The 23,997-nt window shown below is 41.0% G+C and overlaps 1 protein-coding gene across 2 annotated transcripts in view; it reads right to left on the bottom strand.

Annotated features, from left to right (window-relative positions):
• The window catches only part of ADARB2 (adenosine deaminase RNA specific B2 (inactive)), a 571,117-nt gene that overhangs the window by 409,601 nt on the left and 137,519 nt on the right, over positions 1 to 23,997 (bottom strand). The window lies entirely within an intron of this gene.

Below are 23,997 nucleotides of genomic sequence, written 5' to 3'. Positions count from 1 at the left end.
TTCCCAAAGTGATGTGGAGTATGTGGAAAAATGTGGACTCAATTCTAGGAAACAAATGAGAAAAAAGTAGGTTCAACACATATAGTTTTAGTCCCACTTTTTTTTGCTTTTGTTTTTGTAATTACGTTAATTGTGCATGTTTTTGAGACACTGTAATATAATTAGTCAATACATGTTTCAATTCAGGAGAGCTGGCATTTTTATTTCTGTACAAAACAAATTATGGTATTTGGCATTTTAATAAGCATTGTAAAAATAGTTTGTTCACTAATATTCTGTTATTTTTTGGATAGTCTTCAAGTTTAAAAATTGATTGGCAGCATTATTTCATATTAGGTCAAATGCAATGACAAAAACCCTATGTAGCCAGGTCTCCCAGGGGACTTCAGTGAGAGGATGTGCTGAGACTGTTCCCAGGCAGCCAAACTCCGTTTTGCCTCCAAGATCACTTTCTTCAAGTTAGCCATGCTTCATTCCATGATACTTCCCAAACACACACACACACACACACAGATACATACATGCAGAGACAGAGACACAAGCACACATAGAGAAACACACAGAGATATAAGCACACACACAGACACATGCCACACAGACATATAGCCACATAGATCTCCAGACACACATAGACACATATATACACTCATATATATATGATTATACACACATGTGCATACAGTACAGGCATTGCATACATATCTATGCACATACACAATTATACACATATGTATACATACCTCCTCACATGTACATACAGCCCCTGGTTGTGACTTATGGAAGGAAAAGGACTTCTGACCAGTGGCTACAGGGTCAGTAGCTGTCAGGCTGACTGCAGCTGATGAACTGGGACATTTGAACTCCTGGGTGTGGACTTGGAACTGGGACACAGAAAGACCCAGGCATTGGCAGTGAGCGCTAAGGCAGGAGCAAAGGCCAGTTGGGGGCTGCAGATATGAGAGAATCATGATTGCCTGTGTGGCCTCAGTTTACCTCTACTTTCTAGCTCTGATTGTCTTAGGTCCCTATTACACTTCCCTTTCCCCCAGGTTCTTAAGTGTGTCAGCAGTTCCTATATTCACTCATGTATCACTTGGGAAGGTAAATCTTATATTCACGAGTGGTTAGGCTTTTTCCTGCCATATACAGAGTCCTTAAGAAATCCAACAAAAAATAGAAGGCACAACTGATTTCCTCAGATTGTTGCTATGTAAAATGGAGCAGCACTTATTTTTGTAGTTGATTCATGTAACTTTTGTATTTTATTAAAGAAGCATGAAAATGGAGAAATTATGGCATATGCACATCTCTAACTTAATTATCTCTGTTGGATTCAAGAAAATTGTTGTCTACGATTTGAAATATTGTTATTCCCCTGCAAATGGTACACATTGTCACATGTGTTCAATGAGAGTTTTCCGGTTTATATCTGGTATAATCATTGGCAGGGAAGGAGACTCTAAAATACCTCCAACTAGGCATCATAATAGCATTGGTTTAAAGATGCTGAACACCTCCTTTTTCCACATAAATCAGAAATACTTCAGAAAAATTAAGATGAAATAAAAACTCCAAATCAGAGCTGGTAGAATTAAATATCTAGTTTGTCATATGAAGAAGAGCAATGATAAATATATTCTCTCAACAAAATGATAATTCCCTGACTCCAACTGACATTTCTAACCTTATCACCTGTCATTTGCATCTGAAGCCTTCTGTTTCATTTGATCTGAGATCAGAGCTCCCCGCATGGCTCTGTGTGGTCTGGTGTGTTCTGTATTTCATGTGACATTCTTTGCCTGAAATCTCTAACCCTTTTCAGGTATCTCTTGCAGCCAACTCACCTTCAAAATCCTAACTGATCACTTGGAAAGCATTAGTTATGCCCTGTTTACAAAAACATTACTTCCACTCTGCAAAGATTTATAATTTGGCAGATGAGACTGACAACCAAATCATCTATTATGGAACAATGTCCCATAATTGACTAAATTGCATGCTGCATTTCTAAAATAGTGTATATATTTTTGGTCTGAAACTGTTAGTTATCTCATGCATCTTCTTTTTTGAAAGAAATGTACTAAATCTGTTATTTAAAAAGAATATTTCTTAGTGCAATTTTATATTCATAGTGAAATGAACAGGAGATACAGAGATTTCCCATATAACTCCTAATCCTCCCTCCTCACACATCCACATGCATGGCTTCCCTCACTCCCAACATCCCTCACAAGAGTGGTGCATTGGTTACCATCAATGGACTTACATACACATTCATATTACCAAAGCCCATAATTTACATTGGCAATTAATCTTGGTGTTGTGCATTCTATGGATTTGGACAAATGTGTAATGACATATCTCTACCATCATAGTATCACAGACAATAGTTCCACTGCTCTGAAAATCTTCTTTGCTCTTCCTATTCATCTATCCCTCTCCTCTCCCCTCTGATAACTGCTCCTCTTTTCACCAGCTTCCTAGTTTTGCCTTTGCTAAAGGTCACATAATATAGGTGACATCACACAGTATGCAGTCTTTCCAGATTGGCTTGTTTCATTTAGTAATATGCATTGAAGTTTCCTCCATGTCTTTTCTTGATTTAGTTCATTTTCTAGTGCTGAATACTCATCCACTAAAGACCACCTTTGTCGTTTCCAAATTTGTGAGATTGTGAATAAGGTTTCTATAAATATCTGTGTGCAGGTTTGTGTAAGACATGTTTTCAACTGACTGGGGTAAATGCCAAAGAGTGATACTGTTAGACTGTTAAAAAAAATTTGAACTTTTAGATGTTCATATAAATGCATTGATTAAAAACAGAAAAAAAATGCTGGGTGAAGAGATATGTGCTATGGAACTAATAGCTCTGAAATTATCTTCAAGGAATAGAGAAGAAGCTAAATTATGAGGTCAAACTAGATCTTTCAGAAGTTCTCCTCATGCAAACTTTTCCTGTAAAAGCTAGAGAGGAAGTACACGTTCAATTCAACTGGATCAATATACCCAAGATTCTCATGCATTTAATTGTAGGGGGTCATTAACTAACTCTTCTGGCTATGGAGCACTTGAGTGGCTTTCTCTTTGAGATAGTGTTGGGTGACAGTGAAGAGCGAGAATCCTGGAACACACTAGCCTGCTGCACTTAAGAACTCTTGATCTTAGGACAGTTATGTATCTTTAATGTGACTTGCAAAATACAATAGTACTGTCTACCACATACATGGATCATTTTTGAATAGTTGTTAATATTACCTCATGATATTTTTTAGTATTAAATGCGTGAATGTGTGTATGTCTATTGTGACATTTAAAAATACAGATACAGAAAAATACACACTCATAAATAGATGAAAGAATATAGAGAGACCAAGACAGATCTATCTATCTATCTATCTATCTATCACCTATCTATCATATATAAATACATATGGATAGGAGAGAGAGAGACAGAGAGAGAGAGAGCTGTTCTACAATTATAATCCTGGGATAGTGCCTTGTGCATGATAAACTTGACTTTAGCTATTTTTACTGCCCTAGAGCAAAATGCTGCTTTATTCTCCTCAGAGTCCTCTCCCTCACCCATCTTAGTTGGCACTCCAGCTGCACAAACAGTACTTGAATCGAGGTCCAAGCACACTTTCCTAATCTAATCAACTCTGAAATACTTGCTGTCAAGAGCTAACGGCCTCTTGAAGAAACTTGGGGCTGTTCCATGTTTCATTTACATGATGGATGAGATGCAAAATGGACTAAGTGGTAGATGAGCACCTTGGGACAAAGGAAAACCATCTCAGAGCTTGTCTCCATTCCAGCTACCTCAGCTGCAGTGAGAAGTGATATAACTATGCATGATCAGAATGGCTATTGGCAGAACAGGAGGCCACTCAGTGTCCCAAGCCCGATCTTGGGTGTTTCATATCAGCACCAGCCCTTGGTCCACAGCTTGTATCTCTTTAACTCCCAATTCATAAAACCCTCGCACTCCAGTCCACCTCACACTTGCCTCCACATTTCATACCTAAGGATGAAAAGCTGGTACCCTAACTGTCCTTGCTTCTCTAACCTGTCACTGTGCCAACAGATATATTGGTTCTTTGGGAAGAGCCAGGCAATGGAAGTTACAACCACATCCATGCACTGCATAATAGGAACTGTCTCTGGAGAAAATAAACCATGTGTGTGATATTTCACCTTCTCTTGAGATGAATGGCAATGGTATTTACACAATTATTACCAATTCTGTTAACAATGAAGCTATGTTTCGAGTGTCGAAAGCATGCTAAAGGTCTGGTGCTGTGCTACAGCAGTTAAGCTGCTGTCTACATCTGCAGCACTGGCATCCCATATGGGCACCAGTTCTAGTTCTAGTTGCTCCACTTCCCATCCACCTCCCAGCTAATGTGCCTGGGAAAGCAGTGGAAGACAGCCCAAATGCTTGAGCCCCTGCACCAATGTGGGAGACTTGGAAGGAGTACCTGGTTCCTGGACCTGGCCTGATCTGGCCCTGGCTGTTGGGGCCATTTAGGAGTGAACCAGTGGATGGAACATCTCTATCTGTCTCTGTCTGTCTCTTCCTCTCTGTATCTCTTTAAAATAAATACATCTTTAAAAAAGAGTATGCTAAGTAATACACTCAAATGGCCAGTGATTGCTTAGGCCTGAATTAAAGCTACAACTGATGGACTCCATGACCGTAACTCTAATGTAGATGGAACCATCCCCAGGCTACTTAAAAACTTTAAAAAGCGTTGCTCTTAAAAACTTCACATGTATCCCATCCTTCAAGGAAACATGATAGTCATAAATCAGCTTTAATTAGACCATGCTTATCGTCCTTCTTGGAGTTCCCTTTTATGATCAATTTCATAAACAAAATGTCTCTAGCCACACCTTGCAACTGTAAGAATTTTTCCATCTCTGTTGAACCTGTTAATTATATTAAAGGTCAACTATAAGCCTGCCCTCAGTTAATGGTTTAAATCAGTTGCTTCTCTATATTCCCATAGGTATTGACTTTGTATTTCTTATAATAATTTTGTTCTTTTTCCTGGTAGTTGTAGGATTTCACCTATCATCATAAAGCAATTATTGGTGTGTGTTCTGACAAAAGGACAAAAAATTGCAACTTAGGCCAGCGCCGTGGCTCAATAGGCTAGTCCTCTGCCTGCGGCGCTGGCACCCCGGGTTCTAGTCCTGGTCGGGGTGCTGGATTCTGTCCCAGTTGCCCCTCTTCCAGGCCAGCTCTCTGCTGTGGCCCGGGAGTACAGTGGAGGATGGTCCAAGTCCTTGGGCCTTGCACCCGCATGGGAGACCAGGAGAAGCACCTGGCTCCTGGCTTCGGATCAGCATGGTGTGCTGGCCACAATGGCCATTGGAGGGTGAACCAACGGTAAAGGAAGACCTTTCTCTCTGTCTCTCTCTCTCTCTCTCTCTCTCACTGTCCACTCTGCCTGTCAAAAAATAATAAAAATAATTGCAACTTAATACTATGGATCAATACTTGACTAAGGTTACTTACACAGGGACCGTATTTCAACATCAAATCATCCCAGAAATCAACAAATGACAAATGCTGGTGAGGATATGGGGAAAGAGATCCCCCGATCCACTATTGGTGGGAATGGAAACTGGTACAACTACTGTGGAAGACAGAATGGAGGTACCTCAGAAATCTGAATATATACATACCATAATGACCCAGCCATCCCACTCCTGGGAATCTACCCAAACAAAAGAAGTCAGTATATGAAAGAGTAAATTGTACTCTCATGTTCATTGCAGCACAATTCACAATAATTAAGATATAGAATCAACCCAGATGTCCATCAACTATTGAGTGGATAAAAAATTATGGTATATATACACTATGGAATACTACTCAGCTGTAAAAAATCCTGTCCTTTGCAACAAGATGGTCACAACTGAAAACCATTATACTTAGTGAAATAAGCCAATCCTCAAAAGACAAATATCATATGTTTCTACCTGAAATGTATTATATTGGAGAGAAATAGACATTTAGAGAATGGATGATTGTTTATAGCCCTTGTCTCTTCCCTTAAGGAACAATCTTTTGATTAGTTTGGTTTTGTTTTCTTTCTCTTCATTCTATTTGCTGAACTCCTTTACTTAGGGAAGTGTTAACTATATAATCACAAAGTAAACTAATAATAGATCAATGTAAAAATTAAGACTGGGAATCCGAGAGGGAAGGAGGAAAGGTTGGGAAATGGGCGGGAGGGAGGGGAAGCCCCACTTTGTTCCTAAATCTGTATATATGAAATATATGAAACTCGTATCACTTAAATAAAATTTTAAAAAAAGAAAAGAAAAATATACATGGGGTATGATTCATGTGATATGACATTCTAAAGAAGGCATAACTATAGGGTTAGCAAAAAGATCAGTGCCTTCCAGAGGTTGTGCACAAGGGAAGGATGCAAAAGCAGAGCACAGAGTTTCTTTAGGATAGTGGAGATATTCTGTATGATACTAGAATGGTAGATACATGTCATCATCCATTTGTCCAAATCCATAGGACAACACTGCAAGTGAGCTTGGATGTAAATGGTGAACTCTGAGTGATAATGATATGCTAATATAGGTTCATCAGTTATAAGAAATGCACTACTGGGAGGAGGAGTGTTGATAGTGAGGCAGTCTGTAAGTATGCAGGGGCAAGAGGTATATGGGGAATCTGTACTTCCCACTCAATTAAAAACAATACAATAAAAAACAACTTGGCTCTCTAGAATCCAAGGCTGTGATTTCCTACTCTTGCATCAGTTATATGAAGACCGAGGCAGGGAAGAACATCTACAAGTGGATTGACCACTGCATTTGAGAGCAACCAAGTCATGGACTTAAAAAGCTTAAGACAAGTTGGTGAAAAGGTCAGGAATGGCTCGAGCCATGTTGTCTAGTGCATTCTATTTTACTTAAGCAGACGAGCGAGACCATTGCAATGGGAAGATCAGCACTGGTCTGCATTTTAATGTGCGCCCTTGTCCGGATCTTACTTCCCTCTCATCACCTGTACCACTGACCCCAGGAGATTCCTTCATGTTCCTGCATGAAATGATAACTAGAACTTTCTCAGGACTTTTGTCTTTCAAGTGAAACTAGAGTTGATGTTTGCCTGAAAAATGAGGAAAACTGAGTCCCTCCTAAATGTAATGGGTTCTGACTTCTCTTTGATTATTTAATGTAAATTGAACAACATCCTCATTACTGTAGTGAGAGAAAAAAATGTGTTGCAGAAATGCGATTTCTATTCAAGAAGTAGTTTGGATTTGTAAGTAGTCTAAGGGAATACATAAAAAGGCCCCTTTATTAACTCGTTAAAATGTAAAACAATAAACAGAAATGAAATACAATGTAATGAAATCAATGTATAGGCTAGGGTTGCTTTTAATTATAACTTAAATTAACCAGAGTATCTCCATTGTGGAAGAATTCATTTCCCAAACAAAAATGAAGTCTATAAAAGTATACTCAATTACACTGGGGAACTGCAAATTTTGTCTTTTAGCACTCAAGAGACTTTTTTTTATTTCTCGTTGAAATTATTATAACTACTTGTTACTCATTTCCTCTACCAAAGGTTGTCATCTTCTTTCTTGTTTACACATAATTTGGTTGCAAAATTGGTTTGCCCCTAAACAATTATTTTGACCTTAAAAGCTAAAAAAATGAATAGTGATTTCTATACGAAGACTCCAGGGTATTAATTAAGCTCCTTGCACTGCTGGGGCCCTTGAGAACTTCCTTCAAAGTCCCTTTGGCAAGAGGGGAACTACTGATGGCTCACCCCCTCATCCAGAAAACAGAAGAGCTCTGCTTTGTTTCCAATATGTAACTTCACTGCTCTTTTTGGGAAAAAAATGAAAAATGAACATTTACAAGAAAGCCGTTGCTTCAATATGGCTACTTAAATTAGATTAGACAGAAAAAAGTATTTCTATGTGAATACAATTACAAATTTGCTTTATTTGTTCATTTGCTGCTCTGTGTGTGTGTATTTGTGTGTGTGTAGTCATGAAAACATACAAGACAAAGGTAGATATTGAGAATTAGCATGAGTTCACAGGTGATCAGCATATTTTTTTCTTTACTGAACAATGACTTAGCTCTAGGAAATATTTGCTTCCAAAGATGAGACTTATTTGACTATAATAGCTACTTATCAAGACCACACCCTTTCAGTGGCTTGCCTTGTATGCTGACCAATTCTAACCTCTGAAGTCATAAATTCTGTCCAGTCTCCAGAGGTTAACTGACTTGCAAGCTCTACCTGAGAGTCACCCATTTCAGGCCCTAAAAATCCTAAAGTTATCTTTTCTAATTTTATTTGGAGACACTAGGTGTTTATTCTATTCAGCAGTAGATCCAACAAACTTAACTTTCCTTGATTAACAAAATCCTTCTTTAGGTCTGTATTGTGGAGTCATTTATGAACATAAAGAAATGTGATAGGTCAAATGATGGATATTTTATAGATTATCTTTTAAAAATGCCAGATGGTAAGATGCAGGTAGATAGATTGAATGGTGGCTCCATCAAGAGGATATACCAGTATTGAATACAGAATAATGATTAAGGCTTGGTATGTGCCAAGATTCATCCTTACTCAATATGAATATCTCCTGGATGAAGACAAAGAAAACCTTCTCATGAAAGCCATGCTAGAAAAGCAAACAATGTAAGGAATTCCTGAACTGACAAAGAAGAAGTTGAGAATGAGAAGAAAGCAAAAGATAAAATGCAGCTGGATAGGTGTAAGTTCTTACATTTGGATTCAATCTCAATTAATCCAGATATGAATGATGATTTGGTTTTGACAAAAGTTCATGAGAAAACGACTTGGGAGTGTCTATCAGATGACAAGATTGATAGGGACTAAGTCAGAATTCTTTAAAATGATAATATGGTCTTGGGATGAATTTGTGGAAATATGGGGCCCACTTTCTAGTTCATTTGAATTCTAGTTTTCTCTGTCTTGATTAGACTGGTACATCCCAAATTTGAGGTGGTGTGTAGTGTCACATTGCCTGCAGGGAATTTGCCGGAAACTTGAATCTTCATAACTGTACAGAGCTTCAGCATCCTATTCTATGATGTGGGAATAGAACACCAACAAGCTGTGTGTGATTATGCATATGCATATATGCACATCTGTGTGCATGTGTGTACCCTTGTGTGCATATGTGCAGATATGTATGTATGTGCATGAGGATACCTTAAAACTTTAGTGGGAAAGATGGAATTGAAAGATTAATTTAACCAAGCTGTTAAAATGCAGGTTAGGCTGCTCACCTCCCATATCATGGTACCTGGATTCAGAACTGGCTGTGGGTCCTGATTCCAGCTTCCTGCTAATGACCCTGGGAAGCAGTGGTGATGATTCTGTAATTGGGTTTCTCTCCATCATGTGAGAGACTTAGATTGAGATCCTGTTTCCTGGGTCAGCCCCTGGCCTTGCCTATAACCATTGTAGGCACATGTGGGAGTGAACCAATGGATGGAAGTGCTCTCTCTCTCTCTCTCTGCCTTTCTACTTCTCAAATAAATAAAAATTTTAAAAAGTGAACATTTGGTGCAAGTCAATTTGAAATCCATGAATAGTTTTTCTAATAGTAATTTTCATGAACTTTTGTCAAGACCCTTTTCATGCAAGCATTTCACAATTTTTTCATCTTAAAATACCTATTTTTAAATTTGATTTCCATGAATTTTTATATATGTGTCTATGTGTTTATGTATGTGTGAGTGAGAGAGCATGGAGTTTCATTCAAGACTTATTAACTGATTTTTTTCTCCACACCACTGATTTGCCTTTTTAATTAATTGGACAGAAGACATTGACCAGCTTTCAGAGGTCTTCATAGGATGACTTAGTGGAGGCTCAAACAAGTCTTCACAGGATTTGTCTAAGCCTTTTTTTAAAGTTTTATTTATTTATTTGAAAGGCAGAATTACAGAAAGAGTCAGAGAGAGAGAGAGAGAGAGAGAGGTCTTCCATCTGCTGGTTCAGTTCCCAAATGGCTGCAACAGTGGAGTCTGAGCCAATCTGAAGCCAGGAGACAGGAGCTTCCTCCAGGTCTCCCATGTGGGTGAAGGGGCCCAAGGACTTGGACCATCCTCCACTGCTTTCCCAGGCCATAGCAGAGAGCTGTATAGGAAGTGGGGCAGCCAGGACTGGAACCAATGCCCATTTGGGATGCTGGCACTGCAGGTGGCCCCTAAACATTTGTTAACATGAGTATTTGTCACACTAACAATGGTCTCTGTCTCTTCCTTCCTGAAATCTACTTCTTGTGGCCATGTTCCCAGCAGATGTGAAACCTCATCTTTCTGTCAAGTGTTTCCAAAAGACAGATTGCTAAGTGCTCTCTTGCTGTTTGTAGGTGAAACAGTGATTCATTTTTTTCTTTTATAAATCTGCTAGCACTGAAAAAAAATCGAAACTATCACTACTCTCTTTGTAGATCTTCAGTTTCTTGAGCTAGTCATTCCAAAACAGAGCAGATTTTGAGATTTTCTTAGGCTTTAGTAAGAGGAGGGAACCCGTGCCTGAGTTCCATCCTTGGGTTGACTGACAGGGGCCAGATCCATTATCAGATCTAGATGCACAGAGATAAAATAAAGTGGACATGTGTGGAATCTAAACACACTTAAAGTGGGAATTTTAAGGATCCAAAACCCTATTGTTCCAGTTCAGGGTCTTTCTACTTTCTCTTGCCCCTGTTAAAAATCTGATAGGGTTTAGGCTATGTGGTGGAAAATGGACAGCACCTCTGCTGACCCCTCCCTTTGCGATCATTTCAAAAACACACTGAGTTACATGATTTCAAAGCGCCAGAGTTCCCATTCTGCCCATCCGGCACAGCCTGACTGCTTTGATAAAAATGTTTTACTGCTCACCTGCCCCACAGAAATATTCAGCATTCTGAGTCTCGCTTTGGGCTGTTCCAAGTAAGAGCAGCCAGAGGTGGTGGCCTTGGGACAGACAGGGAGCGCCAGGGTAAGCCCTTTTCTGAAGAGGCAAGGGAGGCTCAAAAGGTTAATTGTGATTAAGGTGACACCATTTCCACCTAACAGCTGGCCAGTGGGTTTAACCCACTGTTATCCTTGCTACAAGGGCTTCTTTGCTTCCTCATTGTTTCTTCCGGAAAATTCCTACTGGCCCAGCAACACTCTGTGTGGGGGATCCCTCCTTCCTCAGTGGTGTGAGTCCTGGACCTCACCAGTCCCCAGGCTAACTCAGCTGCCCCACAGTGGGCTGCTGTCTTTGTATGTGCTACATCTCCACGGCACCTACTGGCATATTAAAGTGAGCTTCATTCACTTACTTGATGAGCCAGATGACATGCATTGCATGCCTGCACCAGACCAGGTAATATGACAGTGCTAGAGTAATCTGGTGAGCAACCACAAGTAGATTGGAAAAGGCACCATATGCACTGCTGATGATCACAAGACCATAGAATCATCCAAATAATGGGGGAAAATATATATGTGTCCACAGCCGTCTCCTGACTTGTAACACTAGGCCAATGGGAATATGAAACACACTGAACAGCAGAGATGGTGCGCATTCCCCAGAGCAGAACAGAGTATTTACAAAGCAAGAAAATGAAAGGGGATATATGGGTGGAGCTGTTCTGTTATTTTAGGCATGTATCCAAGCTTAAGAATTTTCTATCAATTTATGATATTAAAAATAGTTAATGGCTGATTTGGCAGAGGCACCTGCAAACTATAAGACAGGCACCAAAGAGCTCAAAGGATCAGGGAACAAGGACTGGAATAGTGTCTGGAGTACTCCATGAGTTTTGGACATTAGCTTCTTAGCAACCAATGTAGGCCTACAGAGCCATAGTCCCTTATCCACATTTTTGAAGCTTTAAAAACACAATTTGCATTACAGAACTCTCCTGGATACAAAACTTGACCTGAAGTAATGCCAGGGTTCATCATTTATCCCACTTATTCAGAATATTCTTGTGCTCTAATGCACATTTTGTTAGCATGGCTTCCTAAACTCCTCTGGGATATTATTTGATCTGTACTGTATTCCTTTCTTGTAAATACTTAAACCTCTTGAGTGTCGAAGCATTTTTGGAGTTGGGATGGTGGACAATTTTAACAGCTCTGTTCCAAGCTCTGAATTCAGAAAACAAACACAAGAGAGGGTCCAGCAGAGGACAGAAGGTTCAAAGCATAGATCTTGGAGCTGGCGAGACCACACACATGTGGATCCTGTCTCTGACACTCTTTCTAGACATGGCTCTGACATGCAGCTTCACTTCACTTTCAATTCGTCAACTAAATTTTGGGGTTATTGTGAATATCTCATGTCATATTCACGGGTGACAGCAGTCCCTCAATAATGTCTAGCTCTTGCTATTTTAATTTTCTGGGTTTTGGTACGCCAGCTAATTAAGACACTCTAATAATTAGGCATGTTGGGATTAGCAACTAATACCAGAAATTCAAATTTTAATTAGATGTGGAAGAAATAGGCTTAGAAAAATAGTTTCATATTTTGAAACCTAAAAATTGCTCCTTCCCTTGTGAATGGATTCTTGGTGATTTTTCAAACAAGATTTATTTTACTTATTTGAAAGGACGAGTGATGGGGAGGGAGGAAAGAGAGAGAGAGAGGGAATGAATCTTCTCTTTGTTCCTTTGTTGCTCCACTCCCCAAGTGGCTGCCATGGCTAAGGGGTGGGCCAGACCAAAGCCAGGAGCCTGGAATTCTATCTAGGTCCCCCACATTGGTGCAGGGGTCTGGCACTTGGGCCATCTTCAGCTGCTTTCTCAGCCACATTAGCAGGGAGCTGGATCAGAAGTAAAACAGCTGGGACTCAAACTGGTGTTCATAAGGGAAGCCAGCATTGTAGGTGGCAACTTAATCTGCTGTGCCCAACACAGGCCTTCCCTTTGGTGAGTTTTAAATCCAATTTTGTTTCTTTAAGGGTTGGTATTGTGGCACAGCATCTTGAGTCCCAGCACCTACACTTGGATCAGGCCCAGTATGGGTGAGACATGGCAGGTTAGAGAACCCATGCTGAATTTCAGATACTGTTATATAAAAAGTACAGCTGATGATCTCGCCCTGTCAAACTATCATCATGCATCCAGGGCCACTCAAAGGGAACTGGTCAAGGTGGTCTTTGGCATCTACTTACTTTGTTTCTCATCTCTTTCTTAAAAATGCACTTTTACTCCAAACTACTGATCTATTCCCATGACACAGCATTAAAGCATTTCCTGGTAGCAGTCCACCAGGGCCGTTGTTGTCCAACAGGTTAAGCTGCTGCTTGGAATGCCTGTGTCTGGTATGGAAAGTCCAGTTCCAGTCCTTGCTTCTTCTGCTTCTGATCCAGCTCCCTGCGAGTGCATCCTGGGAGACAGCAGATGATGGTTCAAGTGCTTGGGGTGCTACCAACTTTGTGGAAGACTTGACGAAGTTCTCCACAAAGCTCTGGGTTCCTGTCTTTGGCCTAGCCCAGCCCTGACTTTAACTAGGGCTTGGAGAGTGAATCTGTGGATGGAAGATCTCTCTCTCTCTCTCTCTCCCCCCCCCCCCCTCTCTTTCTCTCCATCTCTTCCCTTATTTAAAATAGATGAAAATAAATAAGCTGTTTTTTTTTTTTAAATGCGTCTACCATTTGCACTGAGTGATGATGTGTAGAACTCAGTGCTATTTTGGGGCTGGTGTCTTCATTAGAGCCTTTTGAACTCATTTAGTTCCCTTTTCAGTGTGGTATTGCTCTTTTCATATTAATATCTGCCCCATTGATAGAACACACAGAGAACATACATTGTCATTTTTTTCCACAACAAATGAATTACCATCTTCTATCTCCTTGTATCTCTCTGTATTTCTAACTTTCTCTCTCTCTCTCTCCCACACACACATACACTCACCAGGAATCCCAACCTGTCTTGTTTGACAAGGCAGCTCGATTGTGTTATGCTTGTCCAACATGATTCCACTTATGCTGTTACATGGAAAACTCCTCAGGGCAGAAACTTGGTTCAGCACAATTTCATCTATTATTCAGCAAGCTCTGTGTAGTGCTGGTATCTTGTAAGTGATAAATTATTATAACGAAAGAAAATCTGCTCATGAGTTAGTCCTGGAAAATGCAAGATCAAATTCTTTCAGCCAGCATTAGTCACCTGTTTCACAAGTCCAAGCAAAAGCACTCTGATCCCTCCTGGGAAGGGATGTTCACTTCTTTGACCCTGAACTAAGGAGTATCTTACTAGTTCATGTCTTCCTCAGATTCTGTGTCATGGAGGGATTGAGTTACAGTGAATTTGAGATTTTGTTTTAAAAAGTTGGGAAGATGATACTGAGAGCATCAGACACCTGAGGAGGGGAGTAAAATCCTTCATAACGGTAATAATACTCAGAGTCCCTTCAGTTAACGCACAACAAACTCAACCCCATCTCAGTTGCTGGCTTCTGTATTCTCTTCTGTTGCTCACTGCCAGTACAGACCACTGGTGGTGTCTTCTGTACTATCTCATCATGCACCTCCCTCTCCTCTAAACTTCGCTCTTTAAGTGTGTTTTCTTGTTTAACACACTGTCAGGCACACCATGCTCAGTTGTCTTACACTGATTTAATTTACAATAAATATCCTTTGGGTAATATGTAATATGAAATAAAAGTGATGATAACAATTATATTAATTGGTTAATTATATTTTATATTAATTATATTAATTTCCAAAGCGTATTCCATTGTATACCATTTCTGTGAAAGAATATGTAAGGGCTTAGAAAAAGGGAGAGAATTCTGTGATTTTTACAGTTTGGAAAAGGATTCTTTAAATTAATTAATCAATTAGTTTGCCTCCTTATTAATGTGGCAGTTCTCAGACATGTTCACATGCAAGCATATGTGAATATCCATGTATACTGTATTCAACTTTTCTAAATTTACCTGAGCTCCATCCTTCTCCCTCTTTTCCCCTAATATAGTACTTGGTGGATGCTCTGGAAAAATTGATAAGAATAATCCCTTGCCTGAAAATAACATTTGATAGCATGCAAAGTATTTCCAGAGTACATCTTAATTGTGACCCAGCTCAGGAAGTTGGAGGATATAAAGATGTATACAGCAGGCCCGAGGCATGAATGAAGACCACTAACTGCACAGTTAGTTCCTCCCTTGAATTTTACGTTACACACATTTGCACTATCATGGACCAGACCCAGGTGTCATGCTTTCTGTCCACATAGCCATAGCTTGCTTTCTTTCTTTCTTTCTTTCTTTCTTTCTTTCTTTCTTTCCTTGTTTATTTGACAGATAGAGTTAGACAGTGAGAGAGACAAAAAGAAAGGTCTTCCTTCCATTAGTTCACCCCCAAAATGGCCGCTACGGCTGGAGCTATGCTGATCCGAAGCCAGGAGCCAGGTGCTTCTCCTGGTCTCCCATGCGGGTGCAGGGCCCAAGCACTTGGGCCATCCTCCAATGCCTTCATGGGCCACAGCAGAGAGCTGGCCTGGAAGAGGAGCAACACCAGGACTAGAACCTCGTGCCCATATGGGATGCCAGCGCCACAGGTGGAGGATTAACCAAGTGAGCCACGATGCCAGCCCCTCCATAGCTTTCTTCTCTCTACTTTTCTGTTAAAGTCCTCAGTGTGATGAGGCCATTTGCATCTTAGCCTCCAAGAACTGAAGCTTTCCACCAAGTTTTATTGGCAAGGAATTTGGCATGGATGCTTTGTATGAGCTAATGTTGCTAATTAGCTGTCAAATGGCCCAAACTCCTTGAGTGGGCTGAACACTGCACAGCCCAGGCTCTCTGTGTTTGTCAACACCCCATCGTGCCAGCCCAGGGACTCTGACAAATGCTTCATAATAGCTTTAATACTACTGGAAACATTTGCTCATCATTTTCTTGGCTGACCAGAAAACTCCTTTTCAAAAGTAACATTTATACCAGCTTAAGCCACTGGAGCAAGATCAAGTGAAAATGTTGGAAATTGTTTAATCAGTCTCAGTTATTTTGCAGCCAGTGGCATGCATTTAGATCTTGAAAACCTTCTATAGATACATATCTACAAACTGGATGAATTTTACATTTAACACAAACTGTATGTAAAAAGAGGTCTGAAAATTCATTAAATTTTTAGATGGTGTTGTTACTACTGAAAGGCTTTAGGTGAATTCAGTTTTTTTTTAAACACATACTGGAGAGCATTTTAATTATATTAAAATATTTTTTGGCATAAGTGAAAATTTGAGTTTAAAGGTAGCTTTACCTTCCAAATCTAGGAAATTTGAGCATAAGTAGGATCATTGCTAAAGACGACAAGTGTGCCTTACTTGCAAGTCAATCATTCAAGTCAAGCATTTGTTGACATCTAGTTTCTATCCATGGGGGATGCTGCATATGATATGTAGCATATATATTTTTTATTTTTTATTTTTATTTTTTGACAGGCAGAGTGGACAGTGAGAAAGAGAGAGACAGAGAGAAAAATCTTCCTTTGCCGTTGGTTCACCCTCCAATGGCCGCCGCCGTCGGTGTGCTGCGGCCAGCGCACCACACTGATCCGATGGCAGGAGCCAGGTACTTCTCCTGGTCTCCCATGGGGTGCAGGGCCCAAGTACTTGGGCCATCCTCCACTGCACTCCCGGGCCACAGCAGAGAGCTGGCCTGGAAGAGGGGCAACCGGGACAGAATCCGGTGCCCCGACCGGGACTAGAACCCGGTGTGCTGGCGCCGCAAGGTGGAGGATTAGCCTAGTGAGCCGCGGCGCCGGCCTGTACCATAGATTTTTGAATTCTCAATGATGAATGTTTGTTGAACTAGTTGTTATTTAGCATTAAAGGACTTATATTTTCCTGGTTCAAGTCTCAGCTGCTCCACTTCTGATCTAGTTCTCTGCCATAGCCTAGGAAAGCAGCAGAAGATAGCCCAACTCCTTGGGCCCCTGCACCCATGTGGGAAGACAGAGGAGGCTCATGGCTCCTGACTTTCAATTGGTCCAGCTCTGGCCGTTGCAGCCATTTGGAGAATGAACCAGTGGATGGAAGACCTCGCTGTCTTTCTCTGCCTCTGCCTTTCTGTAACTCTGCCTTTCAAACAAATAAATATTAAACAAAAGGAATTTTAAAATTAGGTATCACTTCATTCAACTCCTTCATTGTATCAATGGGTAAACCAAGACGTGCAAATGTGTGACCCATCTTGGACAAGGTTAGTCTATTCACACATTGACTCATTCATTCAATGAACATTCATTGAGCATCCACTATCTGCTCAATACCTGCTGGCAGGTGGTGTTGTGTTGAATCTCAAGACACATAAGAAATGGTCTTTCATTGGGAGCTTATAATTGTAGTGAATTATTCATAGACACACATTTCTAACATGAACAATACAGGGTGCCAGGTGGGGTCTGGGATCTGCTGTGAATGCCACGAGAAGCTAAGGCTGAGGTAATGGTATATTTATAATGTAAGGGAGGTTTCTCTGAGTGGATAATCTTTGATTCAGCTTTTAAAAAATGAGTAGAGCATTGCAAGTTACGGAAAAAAGATGAAGACTTTGTATTTAAAAAAAGATGATATTTAAAGTCAAAAAATACACCAAAGAATGGTATGTCCATAACTAACATTGTGTTCAGAGAAGAGAGCCTCAGAGAAGGAAAGAGCGAAAAAACGTACGTCAGACAGACAATTTGGGCAACCAATGATAGAGGACTTTTGGAACACGTGACCTAGACTCATGGCTTTATCTGAACTTGATATCTTCCAAGAATGTCATGGAAGATCAGTACAATCAGATTTGTTCAGACAAAATAGCACCTGAGTGCCCTATGTGAATGCCAGAGGAATGCATAGGATATGTAGGAATTTCAGGATACAGACTGGGATGTTTCAAGTTTTACAGTGCAGCTGCAAAGGCAAAAATCACTCAATGTGAAGCAGCCTTCATGGACATTGGCTCATCTCTACACAGTGGGGCTTTGAGACACAGATTGAAGAGATTGATGTGTCCTGAGACTTTGCAGCTTTTAAAGTCTGTGTCTCAAAGCCTCACTGTGTAGAGATGAGCCAATGTCCATGAAGGCTGTGTTGTATTGTATGACCCTTGTTATTGTTTTCCAAAGTCTCCAAGAAGTCTGTGATATCATATATGAATCTTTTCTTTCTGTAGTTTCATAGTCAGTTTACCTCTGCATTTGTGTTGCCTAATATCTCCTCTTTTTTTTTTTTTTTTTGACAGGCAGAGTGGACAGTGAGAGAGAGAGAGAGACAGAGAGAAAGGTCTTCCTTTGCCGTTGGTTCACCCTCCAATGGACACCGTGGCCGGCGTACCGCGCTGATCCGATGGCAGGAGCCAGGTACTTATCCTGGTCTCCCATGGGGTGCAGGGCCCAAGCACTTGGGCCATCCTCCACTGCACTCCCTGGGCACAGCAGAGAGCTGGCCTGGAAGAGGGGCAACCGGGACAGAATCTGGCGCCCCAACCGGGACTAGAACCCAGTGTGCTGGCGCCTAATATCTGTTTAAGGTCTGTTCACAGAAACAGTAAAGGATACTCAATTCACATAAACAAAAATGGCAGGTGCAAGGCAGTTCACATGACTGTATTTTTTGGACTACTCCGCTGCATATGTTTTTAGAATATTTGTCTTCTGATCATTCATATTGAAAAATGATGGTCCCATAGTTTGAGTTGGTACTCTATGACAATGATATTCTTAGACAACAAACAAACGTGAAAGCCAAGAACAATAATGTCATGACTATTTTTCTTATTTCTCATTTTCCTGGGAGAAAAAAGCCCACCGAAAAATTTTGCTTGGGAACATACTGCTTGCCTAAAGTATAAAGTGGATTCCTGGGGCCGGCGCTGTGGTGCAATGGGTTAAGGCCCCAGCCTGCAGCGCCAGCATCCCATATGGGTGCAGGTTCAGGACCTGGCTGCTCCTCTTCTGATCCAGCTCTCTTCTATGGCCTGGGGGGCAGTGGAGGATGGCCCAAGTCCTTGGGCCCCTGCACCCGTGTGGGAAACCTGGAGGAAGCTCCTGGCTCCCGGCTTTGGATCAGCTCAGTTCTGGCCATTGTGGTCATTTAGGGAGTGAACCAGCGGAATGGAAGACCTCTCTCTCTGGCTCTATCTCTCTCTGTAACTCTGTCTTTCAAATAAATAAAATAATTCTTTAAAAAAAGAGGATTCCTTATATGAAGAAGGATTATTTTTAATTCCCTAAAAGTATTGTTACTCTATAAATGATTTAATAACACTAATAATAATAATATCAACAGGTATGAGAATAAAATCTAACACCAGGAAAGAAGTGTAACTTAACAAATATTTATTTGCAAGGTCTTGGCTGAGAGCTGTTCATAAGCTTCCTGAGAGAGTTGATTTTTTTTTTTTAGCAAGGAGAGAATCTACAGGACAAACACTTTCTGTGCAGCAGCTCATGGGATGGTTAATGGTGGTAGCCAGTGACTAGTGATGGAAGCCTCACCATGGCCAGGGCTGAGGAGTGATGGTTTCCCAGAACGGGAAGATGGGTCAGTGCTATGGGGAAGCATGCTCTGTTGCAGAGTACAGCTGAGCAGGGGCCCCACTGGAAAGACCTGTCAGCTCTCTTGTGATAGGGCAGGCATATCAGCATTGATGAAGGACCAGAACTAGGATGACTAAAAAGTAGGAAAATCTTGTAATACAAACATGATTTACCAAAGCCCAGAGGATTTAGCTCTTTTTATTCAATCTCCCACCCTTGGTACCAAACAGTCTTCTTTGCCTTATGTAAATACAGTAACAAAATTCTCAATGACAAAAATTCTCTCCGTGGCAGTGCCTTATGTTACAAGTAAGATGAACCTTCTGCCCAGGAGCTACAAGACTTATTGAAGTTCACTAGAACTACTAGCCACTCTTTTAAGGAATTATGATTATATAAGCAAAGAGCATAAAATAATTATATGTTATGCTGATGGTGTCTTTCTTTTGAAGAATTATAAGCTTTCATTAAAATCTTGTCAGTGACAGTAATGAAATGAAAATTACTCCTTTCAAGTGAAGTCCTCTGGGTGTTTTTCTTTTCTCTCTCTTTTAAATATTTATTTATTTATTTTCTTCTGCTTCAAGGGAAGAGATAGAAAGGGAAATAGAGTTTTTTCATTCATTGGTTCACTCTCCAAATGCTCACAACAGTCAGGGCTTCGTCAGGCCAAAACCAGAAGACCAGAACTCAACGTGGATCTCCCACATGGATTGCAAGGGCCCTAGCATTTGAGCTGTTTTATGCTGCCACCAAGGCACATTAGCAGGACACTAGATTGGAAGCAGAGGAGCTGGGAATCCAACTGACACAGACTATGGGATGCTGGCAACCCATGCAGCAGCTTAACCTGCTTTGCCGCAACACCCACCTCTTTTTCTTTTTTTATTGAAGTGAGTTTGTAGAAAAATAAAGCAGATATTTAGGTGATTGCAATTTTTATGATCTTTAAAGAAATTCTCTATCACTCAATCTTACTCAAAAGCCCACAAGTACACAAGGAACCCATCTGGAAATGAATGTAGTCAATTACTAAGCTAAAGACAGTTCCATGAGATCTTCAAGCAAAATTCCATGCTTACATGAGATAGAGTTTCCCTATGTAGTCCCACATGGTGAGGAAACTACCAAGGATGGACCAGAAAGCGCTAGAAGAAGACAGATCAGTGGGAATGCAGCCTTGGGCTGCTCAGGGGCTGATTGTCGGAGGAGTTCTGGCACCATGTGGTCATTTGGGAGGTTCTCCCTGAAAAGGGATGGAACAGAAAACACTTCCCAAAGGACTCATAGCTTCCAGAGGCAAGGTCTGATCAGCAGGCAGCATTTGGGTCTGTACACATAAGCAGAATGGAAATAGCAGGTTCCCCACAGCCTGAGGCACCCTGGTAGGAGTAAGTGAAGCAGGTGCAGGTTGTGGTTCCCATCAGTAAGTGCTCTGCATCTCAAGAGCTGCATGCACCTGTGATATTGAGTGAAGTGAGGTTTGCAGGTTCACCTCGTGGCAGATTGCTAGCTGTGTGATGGGGACTACAGCTTGTATGCTGTGCACACATTTCCTTATTTACTGAACAAAAAACACAAGTCATGGGCGTGATGCTGATCAAAGGATTTAAAGGACATTCTAATTCGTAAAATGAGAAAATGTGTGCTATGAGCTAATGGTGCATCTCGAACATAAAATTCCAGCTTCCCAGTTGATGGTTTGGTATTGGCCATCCTCCACCAACTTTGTCTTGCTTGATAAAGGGCTTCAGGGTCTAGGGGTGGCAGGAAACAAAGATCAAAAGTCATGCATATGCTCACTATTCTATTACCAGGGACTTACTTATGTGCTTCAGTTTGCTGATCTGTAAAATGAGGATGACAATAGGTCCAAATTCATAGGGTTATTGTGAAGATTAAATGAGAAAACATATACAGTGCTTGGTGCTTTGACTCATTAAGCATCCAGTAACTATTAGTAGCTGTTAATATTGTATTGCTATCATAGTCATTATTATTGCTACTATCTCACATTCAATCCTTTCTACAATGAGTGCACAATCTCTGGATATAGTGACTCTTGATAAGGAACTAGCTGAAATGGAGAAGATAATGGATAATAGGGTTTGGGGGAAGCAGTGCTCCTGAAAAGACTCTAATAGATTCTTTAGCATACTTTCATGGTACCATAAAAGACATCCATTTTGTTTTTTGGGAGATGTATCTCTCCCAGTTAACCCTTAAGTCACAGCAGAACAATGGGATATGATGCAAGTCAGTAAAAAAGAGATAAGAGAAAAAAATACATAGCTTGTTAAGCATACTTTCTTCTTTCTAGGAGCTTCTGTGAAAATAATTTCAAAAATATAAGTAAAACCTCCAAAACTTATTTCTACTCTTTAAAAAGTTGTGAAAACTCCATGTAAACTGTCAGACTCAAGAAGGCTGGCTATGTGCAGCATAAATAATGAAGAAATTGGAGTCACAGGAAGTGTACATCTGTCTACAGGGAGAAGTTGTGATTTGAGGACATGCTTGGAAGGCATTTGGCCTTGAATTTGTTGCTAACTCATAGCAACACTTTACAGGAGATGGCATTGGCAATACCTCACTATCAAAATCCACTGTCCTGTACTTCTGTGACCCAATATTATTGTACACAGTGTACGGGACAAAAACAGTAAACAATCTGAAGAAGTAGATGAGTCAAAGTTTATGTCCATGCTCACCCTTATGTTTTGCCCTGCCACTCAACTACTGCATGTCTTTGGGCAAATTCATGATTCTGTGAGTCTTGGGTCCCTTATGCATAAAGCAGTGATGTTAGTGGCACCTGTTGCAGGGGTATTTGTGAACTCTACCTCCGAAGACAAATATCAAGCATTTAACAAACATGCAGTTCTCAAAACAGATTACTTGGCAGCAGTGATGATGATAGTAAGAACAGCAGCAATAGTGTATGTGCGTTAGCAGCAGTCACAGGGTCTTTTACTTTTTTATTGGAAAAAATAATGTCTACATGTGGAGAGCTGGTGGTAGTACTCAGGCGCAAAATCAGAAATATTTTCGTTGTTCAGACTATTGAGAGTAGGAAGTCAGTTTTCCATCTTCTTTGAGATATGTTAGCTCCTAATTCCACAGAAACACATCAAGTCTGGTTTTAAGTTCCAGAAGGTGCTCCCTACAGGTGTTTGCTCTCCACGTTAATGGTAATGTGAGCTCAAGTTTCAGTGACCAAGGGGTGAATATTGTCATGTATCAGGCAGGTACCTGTATGCATCTGACTGTCAGAAAGAGTACAAGGTGAATGCTACCATCTGATTTTAAGCTAACTTTGTCTAATTCTCTCACTAACATGGCCTATCTGGCCTATCTCATTGCAAAATAGGTTGTTCCCTGTGCACTGAGTGAATTTTTCCCATCTCAGCCTTGCCAGATGCTATCAGTTTTCCTGTAACAACATGATTTAAAGACTGCTTTTTTTTTTTGACAGGCAGAGTGGACAGTGAGAGAGAGAGACAGAGAGAAAGGTCTTCCTTTGCCGTTGGTTCACCCTCCAATGGCCGCCGCGGCCAGCGTGCTGTGGCCAGTGCACCGCACCTATCTGAAGGCAGGAGCCAGGTGCTTATCCTGGTCTCCCATGGGGTGCAGGGCCCAAGGATTTGGGACATCCTCCACTGCATTCCCTGGCCATAGCAGAGAGCTGGCCTGGAAGAGGGGCAACTGGGACAGAATCCGGAGTCCCGACTGAGACTAGAACCCGGTGTGCCGGCGCCGCAAGGCGGAGGATTAGCTTACTGAGCTGCGGTGCTGGCAATAAAGCCTACTTTTTACATAAACATCTCTCTTAACTATTTTCTCTCAGCAAGATAGGCAGCTTTTCCAGGAAAGGACCCAAATCTGTTCCTTCCTACATAAACCTTGATATACGGCATGTGCATTTGTAAATACACAATACCGAGAAGCTGGTTAATATCCAAGAAACTTTGGAGGGAAGTCAAAGCACCGATAAAAACCATACCACTACATTTAAACATGAATGACAGTAGTTGCTGTCTCAATTTTGGGATTCTCCCAGATATCTTTCAAAGATATGTTTAACAGTATGTATTACAGGGGCTGGCGCTGTGGCGTAGTGGGTAAAGCCACCCCCAGCAGTGCCGGCATCCCTTGTGGGTGCTGGTTCTAATCCCAGCCGCTCCACTTCATATCTAGCTCTTTGCTATGGCCTAGGAAAGTGGTAGAAGATGGCCTAAGTCCTTGGGCCCGTGCATCCATGTGGGAGACCCAGAGTAAGCTCCTGGCTCCTGGCTTTGGATTGGCACAGCTCCAGCCGTTGTGGCCAACTGGAGAGTGAACCAGTGGATGGAAGACATTCTCTTTCTTTCTCTCTCTCTCTGCCTCTCCTTCTCTCTGTGTGTAACTCTTTCAAATAAATAAAATAAATTAAAAA

This window comes from Oryctolagus cuniculus, chromosome 13, assembly GCF_964237555.1.
Source record: "Oryctolagus cuniculus chromosome 13, mOryCun1.1, whole genome shotgun sequence".
Lineage (NCBI taxonomy): Eukaryota > Metazoa > Chordata > Mammalia > Lagomorpha > Leporidae > Oryctolagus > Oryctolagus cuniculus.
The sequence above is the reverse complement of the archived record's forward strand: the minus strand, read 5'-3'. Positions and strand labels throughout refer to the sequence as shown.